This window comes from Mauremys reevesii, linkage group 1, assembly GCF_016161935.1.
Source record: "Mauremys reevesii isolate NIE-2019 linkage group 1, ASM1616193v1, whole genome shotgun sequence".
Classification (NCBI taxonomy): Eukaryota; Metazoa; Chordata; order Testudines; family Geoemydidae; genus Mauremys; species Mauremys reevesii.
In genome coordinates, this window is record NC_052623.1 from 122,665,135 (window position 1) to 122,679,478 (window position 14,344).

Consider the following 14,344-nt stretch of genomic DNA (forward strand, 5'->3'; position numbering starts at 1 on the left):
ACAAATTAAATTAACTTATTTAGTAAAAATGACAATAGCTGCCTAGAATGCAGCCTCTCTTCACCCTGCTTTTGTTCACAACCCACTCTTGCTTTCTGTGACCTCAGAAGAGTGACCACTGCAGGGCAACAGAGTGCTATGTTAACTCCAGGGCTGCCAGTTATCTTGTGTCTCTCAACTCAGGGTTTGGATTAATACCCTGACATGGAAAAGGACATCAATTTAAAAAGAGCAAAACTTAAAAAAAAAATAATTAAAAAAAAAATCCCTCTACCTTGCAGTTTACCTGGGCAATTTGGGCTGGATTCACAAAAGGATTTAGGCACTTAACTGCCACTTTACATGCCTAAATCCCAGAATCAGACACTACTGGGATTCACAGCCCCCATGCTCATCTGCCTCTGAACCCTATAGGCACCTAAACTCACTTGGTGCCTACATTTTTGCAATAAAAGTTCCCTAGATGTCTGTTTCTGACTCTGCGCATGCACCCTGCAAGCCTCACACCAGGAGTTCAAATGTCTACGCCCCACAGCGATTCACAAACCTCGTAACTCACCTGTGGGGCCCTGTCTCGTAACTCACCTGCTGCATTGGGTGAGCTTACACAAACTGGCTGGGTTTGTGAGTGAGAGGAAGAGGAGGAGGACCACCTCCCTTATAACTTTTAGCCAAGTAGTTGAGATACTCACCTGGTATGTCGGAACCCCCACTTCAAGTCCTCCCTCTGCCAGAACGGGAGAAAGGATTTGAGTAAGAATCTGCCACCCCTTATGTGAGTGTCTTAACCACTAAACCAGTGTTTCCCAAACTTGGGATGCTGCTTGTGTAGGGAAAGCCCCTGGCAGGCCGAGCTGGTTCGTTTACCTGCCAAGTCCGCAGGTTCAGCCGATTGCGGCTCCCACTGGCCGCAGTTTGCTGCTCCAGGCCAATGGGAGCTGCTGGAAGCAGTGTGGGCCAAGGGACGTACTGGCCGCCGCTTCCAGCAGCTCCCATTGGCCCGGAGCAGCGAACCACGGCCAGTGGGAGCCGCGACTGGCTGGACCTGTGGATGTGGCAGGTAAACAAACCAGCCCAGCCCGCCAGGGGCTTTCCCTACACAAGCGGCGTCATTAGTTTGGGAAACACTGCCTTAACCAGTTACTGATCCATGAGAGAACCTTCCTTCTTACCCATGGCTACTTAATGTACATTACTTCCCTTGTATCCCATGGCTACTTAGTCTACTTTAGACTCCATTACTTGTAATGCCTTGGAAATAACTCAAACTTTCAATGAAAGATGGTTTATAGCCAGATGTTTTTGTGTGTGTTTGCTGTGTTTTATGCTCAAATTTTAAGATCAGTTGTCCATTGGAGAAAAAACAGATTTATTCTGCAGTTGCTTCTCATGCTTCTCCGTATAATGAGACTGAACAGGATGGTAGTTGGTCACGTTTACTTTCAGTCTCGTATGCTCTTTGTCAAGACTTTAGACAAAGCCCCTGGAGCTCAGGGGCTCTTTGTTGCAGAAGTACGATGCTTTGTGACAAATTTTGGTAAACAATGCAGCAGAAAGGGGGAGTTTTAACTGAAAAATAAATACATCAAATCAAAATATTCAGAAGACGGAAACCTCTTTTTCCCCTCTCAGGCTTCCTGGGGAGGTAATGCACACTTTGGCTTGATCTGCATTAGAGCTTGTTAACCAGGATCTCTAAAACTGACAAAATAATGGGAGATAGAGAGAAGTATATGGATGAGATGTCATAGAACATTGCAGCCAAGTTTTGACAGATTCCTGTCACCAGCACTGAATTTCCCATTTGACACAGAATTACAGAAAGTGAGAGCCCTGTTTATAAAATACATCTATTTTTGTGTCCACTAATTCAGAATGTGCTTCACCCTCCCACCTGTGAGTCAGGCAGATGTGACCCGTCCTCATTCAGAATTTTCTCACTCTTCATGTTCTCTTCAGTCACTCCCTCCCTTCCCCAGTCTGTCTCATGAAGTCACTCTGTATTACTGAGTCACTGGGCTGGACCATAGTATACATCTGTGATGACAAAACAGAGCCTTCCTTTAACATTTAAAAGAGAACACAAGGGCAGTATGTGCTCATACAGAGCAGCTTGCAAGACTGGGGCCTGATTTTGTAATTCTGTTTCCAATGATTCTTAATGTACAGGCCATCACTGTACACTTGGCATATGACTGAGTTGTGGAGGTGTGCAAGTGTAACCTTTGGGTGGGCTAGAGTTCATTTCCCGTCTCCAGTGCCTTAAAAAAAAAAAAAAAAAAAAAAACAACAACCCAGGTTCCATAGACAGTAGCTGGAGGCCCAGAGTTCAGTCTCTAAGGATTTTCAGCTAGGATTGCACAGGGTCAACTTCATCACATTCAAATCCCAAAAGGAACTAAAGAAATGAATTTAATTAAATAACTTTATAAAATCTTATGATAAATAAACAAATCTACTTTTTACAGCATGACATGGCTGTATGACATGACATGGCAAAATAATCCACAGACATTACCTTCGCGGTTGTACATAAACATGAATAAAGAAAACACATTAAAATCCGAACAGTTCAGTCCCCACAGAAACACAGTGAGAAGCTTTTGGGAACTTTCAGTTTCTTAAGTTTTGTTCACCTAAGTCTCAGTTAGTCTTTGATCACCAAATCTATACAGTCTGCTGAGTCTAAAACGGGTAGGCAACCTATGGCACGTATGCCAAAGGCAGCACGCGAGCTGATTTTCAGTGGCGCTCACACTGCCTGGGTCCTGGCCACTGGTCGGGGGGGCTTTGCATTTTAATTTAATTTGAAATGAAGCTTCTTAAACATTTTAAAAATGTATTTACTTTACATACAACAATAGTTTAGTTATATATTATAGACTTATAGAAAGAGACCTTCTCAAAACGTTAAAATGTATTACTGGCACGCAAAACCTTAAATTAGAGTGAATAAATGAAGACTCAGCACAGCACTTCTGAAAGGTTGCTAACCCCTGGTCTAAAACATCTTCCCTCCACTTGCTTATAGGGATCTTCAGTTGGACTCCATGCAGACTCTTCCTCTGCTGAAGTCACACTAGCCAGTCAGCTAACTGATTAACCAACCACTCAGTTGCATGTATAGATTAAAAAAACACCATTACAAGACAGTACAAAACTGAGAATAGCCAGGAGCAGCTCTGTTTTTTGCCGCTCCAAGCACAGCAGTCAGGCAGCCTTTGGCAGTGGTTCGGCAGGTGATCTGCTGGTCGCGCGCCTTCGGCGTATTCGCTGCTGAAACCACGGGACCGGTGGACTTCCCGAAGAAATGCCACCGAAGGCTGCCTGACTGCTGCCCTCAGAGCGACCGGCAGGCTGCCCCCCGGGGCTTGCCGCCCCAGGTACACGCTTGCTGCGCTGGTGGCTGGAGCCGCCCCTGAGAATGGCAAAATAAAAATGCCTATCCCCATTACTACATTTAAAGAAAAGTTGGTGACTCAAACTAGTTGGAACAATCTAACTAGAGCAGTTTGGCTAAAATCAAAACAACATTCAAAGCATACAATTAAAATAGAAGTTATTTTTCTCTCCCAATTGCCCCTTGCTATAATTAGCATTGCCCATGCTTTCCTGTTAGAGGATTAAGAACATCACTAATCTGCTGCAAAATGCTTCAGAGTTAGGGACAACCGCCTGCTTCCTGCTCCTGGGCTCAGCTTCTCCCAACTCACACCTGGCCTTCTGCGAAGCAGCTGCCCTGATGTTTGCCCTCATGGAGTCTGACCCCAGCAACAGGGAACCTATTGGAGCAGACCCAAAACTATCACACCCAATTCCAGAGGCTTCTGGATGTGGAGTGCTTAATCTGCCTAGCAACAGTGACTCAGACACAGCTCACTCCTGCCTCTCCCCAATGAGTCTCTTAAAGAGATATCTCCCTATTAGGCACATGGGATTACACAAGTATTTACTGGGAGGAGCTACCATGGTCATGTGTTTTCTCTCATCCCAAAATACACAAAACAGGAGCTGAAATGGATTTTAGTGCAGGTAAAGTACAAGTATTGTATTTAATGCAAGTGAGAATGAAACCATTCTGTGGGAGTTGGACCAAGAAAATGTTTTCTCTGCTTTTTTCTACATGCATGTTTTGATGTAATTGTGATATTGTCTAGTATAAATTAGTATTTTCAAGAACAATCACTACAGGAGCCATGTGAATACTGATTGTTAATATTTGTAGGGATGTGCCTGGGCAAGTTACAGATCATAGAAATGTAGGACTGGAAGGAACCTTGATAGGTCATCTAGTGCACACACTGGGGCAGGACTTAATAGCTAGGCCATCCTTGAAAGGTTTTTGTTTATCCTGCTGTGAAAAACCTCTAATGATGGAGATTCCACAACTTCCCTTGGTAATTTGTTCCAGTGCTTAATTATCCTTAGGGTTTGGAAGTTTTTCCTAATGTCTAACTTAAATCTTTCTTGCTGCAATTTAAGCCCATTGCTCCTTTGTTTTGTCCTCAGTGGTTAAGGAGAACAATTTATCATTCTCCTCTTTGTAACAAGATGATCATTCAGTAAAAATTAATTATTTTACCAAATCATTCAGGAAAATAATTACCCCCCCCCCGTAACTTTTTCTGCCTATTTTAAAAATGGGCTAAGATTCTGAAACAATAAAGAAACTGGGGAGAGGCAGAACACAATATCAATATACAATATATCCAACCGCCCTTCAACTGCAGATCACAGCCAGAGTTAAGACAGCTTGACCTAGGAAAGAGAAGCATTGTCCAAATGTGTAGGCTGACTAACGAAAATACAAGTGCTTAACGTGTGTTAGCAGGAAACTCCCTTTGAGCTAGATTGTAAAGTTACAATCTACTCGCTGCCTTGAGTAAGGGGCAGCGTGTAGCTGCACTGTCCCAGGAGCCGTCCAGGGAAAGATACTGATTCATACAGTCACAGTTCTTCCCTGGCATCCCCATTACTCGGGGAGAGGAGAACGCAACTTTCACCCCTTTTCATGGAGCACATCAGCTGTTCTGGCTGAGGACAAAGAGGGTGGGGTAGAGCCAGGGTTCTTCCCCCTCCATTCCCTCCTCGCTCGCAGGCCGGGATGTCAGGAGGGTAGTGCCTGTTCTCCCACCCCAAGACTGGAGTAAGAACATGAACAGGCGCAAGCTACTAAGCGGAGTCTTACTGCCCAGCTCAGTAAGGTCTGGAATAAACTAGCCCATTGTAAGGGAACAAAGCCACCCACAGTATCACGGGTTGTTTTAGACACACTTCAGCAGTATTTACACGGTTTATTACAAGGAAAAATGCTTACTTGCCTGCTCCTTCCAGGAGAAACTGGCTTTTGTTGTCCCTGCTCTGTGGGACATGCAGGGAGTGAGCAGCCATGGGGCAGAAGTGAGGAATTTTCAGTACAAATACTCATACTCACAATAGTAAATGTACCCCTTTGTGCCTGTCTTTCTGGAGTCCCCTCTGCAGTGGTTGGTGTCACATGCCGTATGTGCTGCAATAAGGGTAATGACATAAGCAAGACTTGATGGCAGTTGGAGCTTTTGTCCATTTGTACAGTAGCCTCAATGTTTGTTAACAGCTGAGAAGTTTATTTCTCTCCCAGACCTGCAGCGAGGGACTTGGAGAGTCTGCAGTCCTGACAGCAGGGGAGCGGAGAAACCTGCATCACATTTCCTGCAGTGAGGGACCTAAAAGACTTTCAAAATTTGGCAGCAAGCACAGGACTTGTAACTGTATTTTAAGTAGATTGCAAGCCAATTTCCATAAACTTTTAATTTAAGCAGTAAGACACATCAGGGCATGAAGAACCTTTTATGTGTCACCATCTTTTTCTTTGCGTGGACGGCCAAAGGCAGAATGTCTGCAAAAAGTTCTAGGTCTGGTGTAATGTGAGAGAGCATTTTCACACACTGCCATGTCATATTGCTATTGCAAAGCAATTTAACTATAAATACAATATGGTGATTGAACAGGAGAGATTTCACTGGGCGGGGCTCAATGGCCAACTAGCTTATTTCTGTTTTAAATGACATTGGACTACCCTGGCTTAATAATTGGAAATACCCAAATGAATGCAAAAATAAGCAGTGAAGGTCGTCTTCTAAATTAGTTATAGCTGGAATTAAAGCACAGGGGAAATAGACCTAGATTTTGTTTTTTAAATTGGATCCATGCTGTAATTGTGTCACAAGATGGGAACGCCCAAGCAAGTGCTCAGACAATGCAATTTTAATAATAATAATAATTAATAATCTTACCTTTGAATACAATTCAAAGTAGTAGGGATGCTTGGGTTAACTAAAACTAGCTACCACATTTTAAACATAACTTGCCCTTTCTACACTAAGTGAAAAATCCTGTTTAAAATAGTTAGCTAACACATTTCTAAACATGACCATTTTTTCCAATCTAGACGTAACCTGAGTGAAATTTAAGGTTTACATAGTGTCTTCCTTTTGTTGGAGCAGTGTACAAACATTAACTCATGCTCACAAACCTCTTGTAAGTTAGGTAAGTAGCATTATCCCCATTTTGCTGATGGTAAGCTGAGACAGAGAGATGAATTGATTGACCAAGGCCACAGAGGTAGTTACTTCAGCAAAGTGTGATGAATGCCCTGCTTACCAGCCTAGTTAGTTCCCCTGAAGCTGCTGCCACTGCATCTGGCTCCAGCTCCACTGTACTGTCCCAGCATACACCATGCTGTGATGTCCTTTCTTCTGGGGAATCAACACTGATGCAGGCAGCCAGCGCACATGGGCTCAGGTAAATTCCTTTGTCTTTCTGACAGCAGAGTTTCCACAGTGTCTCATGCCGTGTATGAAAGGCAGACAATATTTATTCAGTGGTGAGCTGACTGACTCTATGCATGCTCAGGGCAGTTCCCTTGTTGCTATAGCATCATAGTATGGTGCATGCTGGGCATTCACAGTGGAGATGGAGCTAGAGGCAGAATCTTAATGGGGGAGAACTTTTCTGCTGCATTAGTGTTAAGGGCCTGCCTTTCCTGATATGTGATTTGCAGGTCTATACGAAAGTGTGGTATTAAAGTTAAATGGGTTTCCCTGGAGAGATGAATTACGGGGTTTCATTAAGGATTTGTCAGAATTTCTTGATTATGCTTCTTGAATATTCATGTATAATGACTAGGCTTTAAAATTCCTACAGTTTAGGTGATTCAGTGGTAGTTAGTTTCAGTATGAGCAGACCAGGGACATATTTTTTTAAAAGTGCTCTTCCTTTGGAGTCTGAATGGGCTCAGAGATGGGCAGTGAGAAACTGAACTTTTTTAACTTCAGGCTTGAATCCAGCCTGAGTCTGTAATGAGTGAAAGTGGTTCCCCCCAGACAGTTTGGTGGTCTGTGCAAAATGAGTGAGTGGGTCCAGTTCAGTTGCTAGTTATCTACTATGGAGCCCCTTTCAGTGTGGGGAGCCCCCTTCTGGGGAGCGACCTTGAACCCTGGTAAGTCACTGGAGCTGCGGATCCGCGGAAGCTGTGCTGATGGAGAAAAGGCAGGGCAGCTGGGGATAGGAACCTGCAGCAGAGGTGCTGGGCTGGCTCATTGACTGGATGGCCCTAGCCTGTTGCAGGCACCAAGCTAGGGTTGCCAGCTGTCCAGTTTTCAACCACAAAGTCCAGTCAAAAAGGGAACCTGGCAGTGTCCGGTCACCTGCAGTAACTGGCCTCTGCCGTGTGTGTGTGTGTGTGAAGAGCAGCAGCCTGGAGGAGCAGTGGAGCACTCAGGAACAGCTCCAGGGGGAGAGGTACCCCCCGTTCCCTGTTGTGCCCTGAGTGAGGCTCTCACTCCCCCACCCTGCTCCACTCCTCCACCCCCGGAGCCCGGCTCGCCCTCCCTCATCTTGCCCCAGTTACTCACCCCCAGCGCCTGGCTCTCTCTCCAATATCCTGCCCCAGTCACCCCTCCACTCCTAGAGACCTGCTCAGCTGGCGGGGAGTGTGGTGGAGAGAGCAGCCAGTGATGCTGGGGGAAGAAAAGAGGAGTGGGGGGCCTTGAGGGAAAGAGGTGGAGCAGGGGGTGGGGGAGGTTCCAGTGCTCAGTGTCTGGGTTTCACAAGGAGAAAGTTGGCCACCTTCGCCAAGCACCTGTGGACTTGCATGCAGACCTAGCCTCAGTGGAATGATGTGGGTGCATCCATACAAGAGCGTCGTCTTACCTGAGATTTAGGGTCCATCTATGCTGCAAAGAATCCTGTGATGGCAACTGTGGATCACCTGACTCAGGTTCACGGGGCTCATGCTATGAGGCTAAAAATACCTGTGTAGGTGTTCCGGCTCGGATGGGAGCCCAGGTTTGAATCCCAGTGCGGGTGGAAGGTCTTAGAGCCCAGGCTCCAGCCTGAGTGGGATTGTCTAAACAGCTATTTTTAGCCCCATAGCATAAGCCCCAATCAGTCGACCCAGGCTCTGATACTTGCTGCTTTGGTTTCTTTTTTATTTGTTTGGTTTTGTGGGGTGGATGTACTCTCAGTATGCCTGCAGAATTTAATTAAAGAGCATTTTTAGTATATATTAGTAACTGAAAGCCTGGGCTGTCGCACAGGTGTAATTCATAAAGTTGAGTGTAAAAGCTGAAAATGGCTGAGAACTTAAATATTGGTTGGTAACAGATTGCAAAACCCAGTGATGATTGGACCTTAGGGTCCAAAGGGAGCTTCAAAGGGAGCTCTCAGCCATGCTTGCAGTTATTTCCCTTGTTTCACACTGATGAACAGACTATCTGTGACGTTTGGAGTTACTGGTTGTGTTGTGCGGGTGGTTGTGTTGATTTGTGTCTAGTTGGGATTGTGCTGGGATATTGATGTTTTTGTATGGGTGGAAGTAGGGCACGCAGACATGGTGGTTGGGCCAAATAATCCACTGTCTGTGCAGTCTCCTTTATGCAAACAGTGAAATTGTTGCATACAAATTAACTGTAGAGTACGGTGGTAATTGGTTGAGTTACCTCTGATATCACAGTGGTTTAGGACTCTTGGCAAGGCATAGATACATGCCTTATTGTAGCTGTACAACAATGAGTGTAATTAGTAAAGCCAAAATGGCAGAGAACTTAACAATTGGATGGTGACATACTGTGAAACCTGGTGATGATTCAGCCAGGTGATATTCTGATGAAAAAGAACCCTCAGCCATGCTTGTGGCTGTTTCCATTACTTCTCACAGACTCTACAGATCTAATAGGCTCCAGGGTGACACACCAAGTGACATTCCTGGAATCTAGTTGTATAGATATGTATTCTATTTTCACTAATATTTTTATGGTATAAGGGAGACATGAATCTTAGTCTCTAAGCATAAGACTTTACAATAATAATACATGACTTCTGAAATTCCTCTTGAACCTTTAACATGCTTTCTTTTCTTAGAAGTGGTCCCCAGTCTAGATTCCTTCTCCAACTATTGAGATGTTAGATTACAAAAGGGAAAAATTCATCTTTGGTTCAGTGTTTTTTTAATGGACTGATATTTTTGTGGACTTGACCATATGTTCATTTCATACCAAAGTTATTTACCATATTCTTATTCTATTATTATGGTTCCACACAGAGATTCTTTTTCTTATTGTCTTTCAGGTTTTATTTTAAAAAGACAAATTGAGTCTGGATGCCTGTGCTGGATTTTAGCAGCTGAAGATGGAGTAAGGTAACATAACATCATTTTAGTGGTTGGTTACTACTATAGTAAATGATGCTTTAGGGCTGCTGAATAATAGCAAGTTTTAAAGGTAAATTGAAGGGAAACAACTGCACATAATGTATATGGGAACTTCAACATCTCAAGCAATGAGGTTTTAACAACATCCCACAAATTCTGGATTTCAGTTTCAATGGCATTCTCATGCTGTGAACATCTATGCTATTTTAATGCTGTGGATAATTCTTTATCCTTACCAGAGGTTTTGTTATGTTTGAAAAACTGCAGGGGTTAAAATTAAAAAAAAAATTCGTCTTTGGAAGACCAAGCTTTGCAATCTAGTTCCCTCGAAAGGGCCTCCAGTCTAAGTTCTCTCCTTTCCCTCCCTTCATTTCTCTTTGCACTCTTCCCCCATCATCCACCCTGTAAGACACATTCTGCTTCAATGCTTGTTCTGTCTTTGCCTGCTTCCCAAGCTGCCACAGCCCGATCACTCTGGTAAGCACAGGGATAGCTTTAGTGCACGGGTGCTCAGAGTACATTCCTTGGACCACCAGTGTGTTTGCAGAGCTCTTTGAGGTCGTCTACAAGATGAAACATTCTCACAAGCAAGTTATGAGGGAGGGAAGGCAGATTCATTATTATTAGAGTAGCACCTAGAGACACACACCCCCCCAGACAGGGGCTTCACTGTGCTAAGCACAGTACAAACACACCGTATGAGACAGTGCCTGCCCCACAGAGCTTACAGTGTAAATCACACAGCAGGCCAGTGGTAGAGATGGGAACAGAATACAGGTCTCCTGACTCCTAATCTAGTGCTTTATCCACTAGAGGACAGCAGGACACCCTGTTAGGGAGTTCTGCACAGAATGAATAGGTTGGAGAACTGCTGTGCTATAGTGAGCTGTGATCAGTAATGGCTTCCCTGTGGTTTCCCTCTCCAACTTCTGCTGTGTGATGGTGTGGGCTCTTCTGTAAGTGGGGGAGCAAACTTATTTAGAAGATCAAACTGCACCATCTGCCTTTTCAGCAGTCAGTGAATCCATTTCCTCATGCTATGACTGGTCTGCTTGTATCAGAAAGGTGTCCTGATACAGACTGCTGGGGCAGTGATCCGAAAGCCTGGACAGGCGACCTATTACTGGTATTTGTAAATCTGGAATTCAAATTGCTAGTGAATATTTTGAGTCAGGGAACTCAACAAATGCAAATACAATGCACAACTGGATGCTTCATTGGTTTGTATGTAATTTCCCCCCCTATAATATATCCAGACCAGTTCAGCGAAAAATAATCTGGGAATTGTGCACGGATATGAAGGTCTTTCCAGGTCCTAAAAGGGGTCCTTTGTGGTGTATTTGCCAGTAGCAGGAAGCATTGCCAGATCCCTCAGTTTAGGACTACAGCTGCATGTGGATTAAAATGAATTGGAATAAAACAAGTGACTCATTTCATCTTTACTTCGCCTTCTACTCATTGAATGATACCCTCTGCATTAAAAGCATTGCCTGGAGACATCCTGCACTGTCATCCAGTTCAGCAGTGCTTCTTACTGATGAAATTAAAACAGAGCATCACAGCCCTCTTGGGACCCCTATACATCCAATCACAGACGTCTATAAGGAAAAGGATAGAACAGCAAAGTCAATTGCATTTGGGACAGCTCTGTGGGGACAGCATATTGTCCTAATGAAGTGTCTCTCAGCTAAGGCCCAGATCCTGCAATGAGGTTCACACAGGCAGGTCCATAAACCCATTTGAAGTTCATCGCAGGAGCCAAAGAGAAGATGCTTTTTAAAAATAAGTTTGAAAAGGTTTTGAAATGCAATACTAGAATGACACTTTGGTTTTTGCTTTTTCTTTTCATCTTTATTTAGCAGCTTTTGCATTAAAAAAAAATCTGAGCTCAGATTTAATATTAGATATAATATTACACACATTTAACACCAGTTAACACTTTCAGTAATGTCTCCATGACACATGCCAGCTAAGCAGAATTTCTGCCAATACTGTCCTCATTAAGGAGCAGTTCCTGCCTGTTGCTAAATCAGTTACCTGGGAGATGTCTCAGTAAAGCACCTGCCCTCATAAAGCACATCCTGAAGTAAGTGGAGTCCAGGACAATCTGACAGAAGGAAAGGGTGGAGGAGTAAGTAATTCAATAAGGGTGAAATCCTGGCCCTCTTGAAGCCAGTGCGGGTAGGATTTTGCCCTAGATTTCTTAAGTAGAACAGCAGGTATCTTTAAAACATTTTTTGTCAACTATTTCAATACATCTTGAAGATTTCTAAATATAATGCACCTATAATGCTGAATGTTATTGCAAGTTACACATTTTTGACAAACTGTATTTAGTAGCTTGCTCCTGTTCCCTTGTTTCTCCGATCTCTTTTTTATTTTTTTTGCCAGTACAAAGGGCAACATACATTGAAAACACAGAAGAGAGCATACACATGCCTACTGCAGGGTTAAATGTATAGTGAACGTATAGTGGTCCCTTTTTTGTATAACTCTTGTCTGGTCCAAGCACCTAACATTCTAGTACCTTTCAGCTTTGTTTCTGAAGCATACAAGATGTACCACATGGAAAATGCATTGTAGCTTAATAACCCCATCTCTGATGGGATTTTGAAGGATAAAGAGATCTTTTGATGCCAACAATTCAACTGAATCAAAGAAGTTGGACAATGTCATAGGTGCATTAGTACTCTCCATATATACTATAGAATGAAGTAATCCTGCTAAAGAGGACACACAACAGAGTATGAGGAGTACAAACTAACATTTAAAGGAAAAGGAAAATAGATGAAAAACAGTCTGGCAAAACACAAACGGACCAAAAGATCTGGACAAAAAGTGTTGGTTGCAGATGATCACACACAAAAAAGAAAATATTCAGTACTCTCTAGCTGATACACCTATTGTTCAATCTCAGATGGGTGATGGATGAGCTATCCAAAGTGCAGCAGGCAACAGAAATTAGAAAATGTTAATGTGTCTAAAAAAAGTAGTTGCGTTAATTAAAGAGAGGAAGCAAAATTGCTTAGTTGCCCTGAAGCCACTTAGTGAGATGGAATGATTGAGGTAGTAATATTCCCCAAAAAGCAAGATCATTAGAAAAAAGATGGGAAGGATTTCATGAAATGTGTCAGACCTTATTAAAGAGATGTTATGTAACTTCGTTGCCCATAACTTGTCTATACCTAAGCATCTACGTTTAGGTAAAATGGGCTGATATGCAGTGATGCTGAGAACCTGCAGTTCCCATTGACTTTAGTGAAATTTGTAGGTGCTCAGCACTTCTGAACAACAGATCACTTCTATCTACATGCCTAAATGTGGATGTAGATGCCTAGCTTTAAGGCACTCAAATATGAAAATGTTGGCCATCTCCTTGTTATCTCCAAGACTTTGCCTGCACAACACCTGATTTGTATGCATAAGTGCAATAATTGCACGTTTGGCTGGTATCTGGCCTGGGCTTGACTTTTTAATAATACAGCCCAACAGGTCATTTCCATCTGACTCTTACAGTGCTAGTCAAGCTGAGATAACCAGTATTTTAGCAGTAGCAACAGATCTGAAAGGATGAATGTTAATACGTTAGAGGAGGAAATAATCAGATTGAGTGCAGAGGGAGAATGGCAGTGTAGACACATTTCCTTACATGGACATGGGCACCCCCTCCTGCCTGGACACTGCATTGCAGGGGACATTGCCTCTTGCACTCCCTCTGGTGGTCACTACCTCGGCTGCAATGGTCCATCCCAGATAGTCCCTTCTGCAGACTGCCTTACTGGGTCTTCTGTGGCTCGGCCCTCTGGCCAAGTCATTAACAGTTCAATCGCCTTCTGGGGTTGAACTCTGAATAAAAAAAGTCCATTGCCCCTCCTGGGCTTCTTCCTCATTCCCTGATCCTGGCAAAACTTAGTTCAGGACTCCTCTCCTCTCTAGGTCCCCACCACAGAAGTTAATCCCACTCCTACATACAAAATGGCTGCCTAGGAAGGAGTACTGTGGAAAGGGATCTGGGGGTCATAGTGGATCACAAGCTAAATATGAGTCAACAGTGTAACACTTGCAACAGCAAAAAAGTGAACATTCTGGGAGCTATTAGTAGGAGTGTTGTAAGCAAGACACAAGAAGTAATTGGTTGGAAAAAAATGGGTTTGTTTAGTCTGGAGAAGAGAAGGCTGAAAAGGGACATGATGCCACTTTTCAAGTACATAAAAGGTTGTTACAAGGAGGGGGGAGAAAAATTGTTCTTGCTAATCTCTGAGGACAGGACCAGAAGCAATGGGCTTAAATTGCAGTAAGGACAGTTTAGGTTGGACATTAGGAAAAACTTCTTGCAACTCTGTTTACTAGCCACAGCCAGTCCCAAACTAATGGGCTCCAGGCCCTTCCAAGGGAGAGAGAACTCTCCCTACCGCTTCTCTCCTGAGTGTCTCGTCCTGTGCTTTCTTTGTTTGTTTTTTGGTGCAGCGTCATTCTCCATGAGCCACTTTCTTCATTCGTTTTTAGCCAAGTTATTAAAATTATTTATATCTTTTCATTCAGGAATGATCTACACTGAAAACTTACATTGCCATAGCTATGTGTCTCAGGGGTGTGAAAAATCCACACCCCTGGGAGATGTAGCTATTCCAACCTACCCCCCATGGTAGACAG

The 14,344-nt window shown here is 43.6% G+C and overlaps 1 protein-coding gene across 14 annotated transcripts in view; it reads left to right on the forward strand.

The window, feature by feature from the left end:
• Positions 1 to 14,344, forward strand: part of INPP4A (inositol polyphosphate-4-phosphatase type I A) — a 212,538-nt gene that overhangs the window by 70,686 nt on the left and 127,508 nt on the right. For 13 of the 14 annotated variants that reach the window (XM_039509770.1, XM_039510470.1, XM_039510304.1 and 10 more), the window contains one exon: positions 9,610 to 9,679. The gene's annotated coding sequence lies outside the window, so the exon portion shown is untranslated. The remainder of the gene's footprint in view (positions 1 to 9,609; positions 9,680 to 14,344) is intronic. The other variant, XM_039509921.1, reaches the window with a different exon arrangement.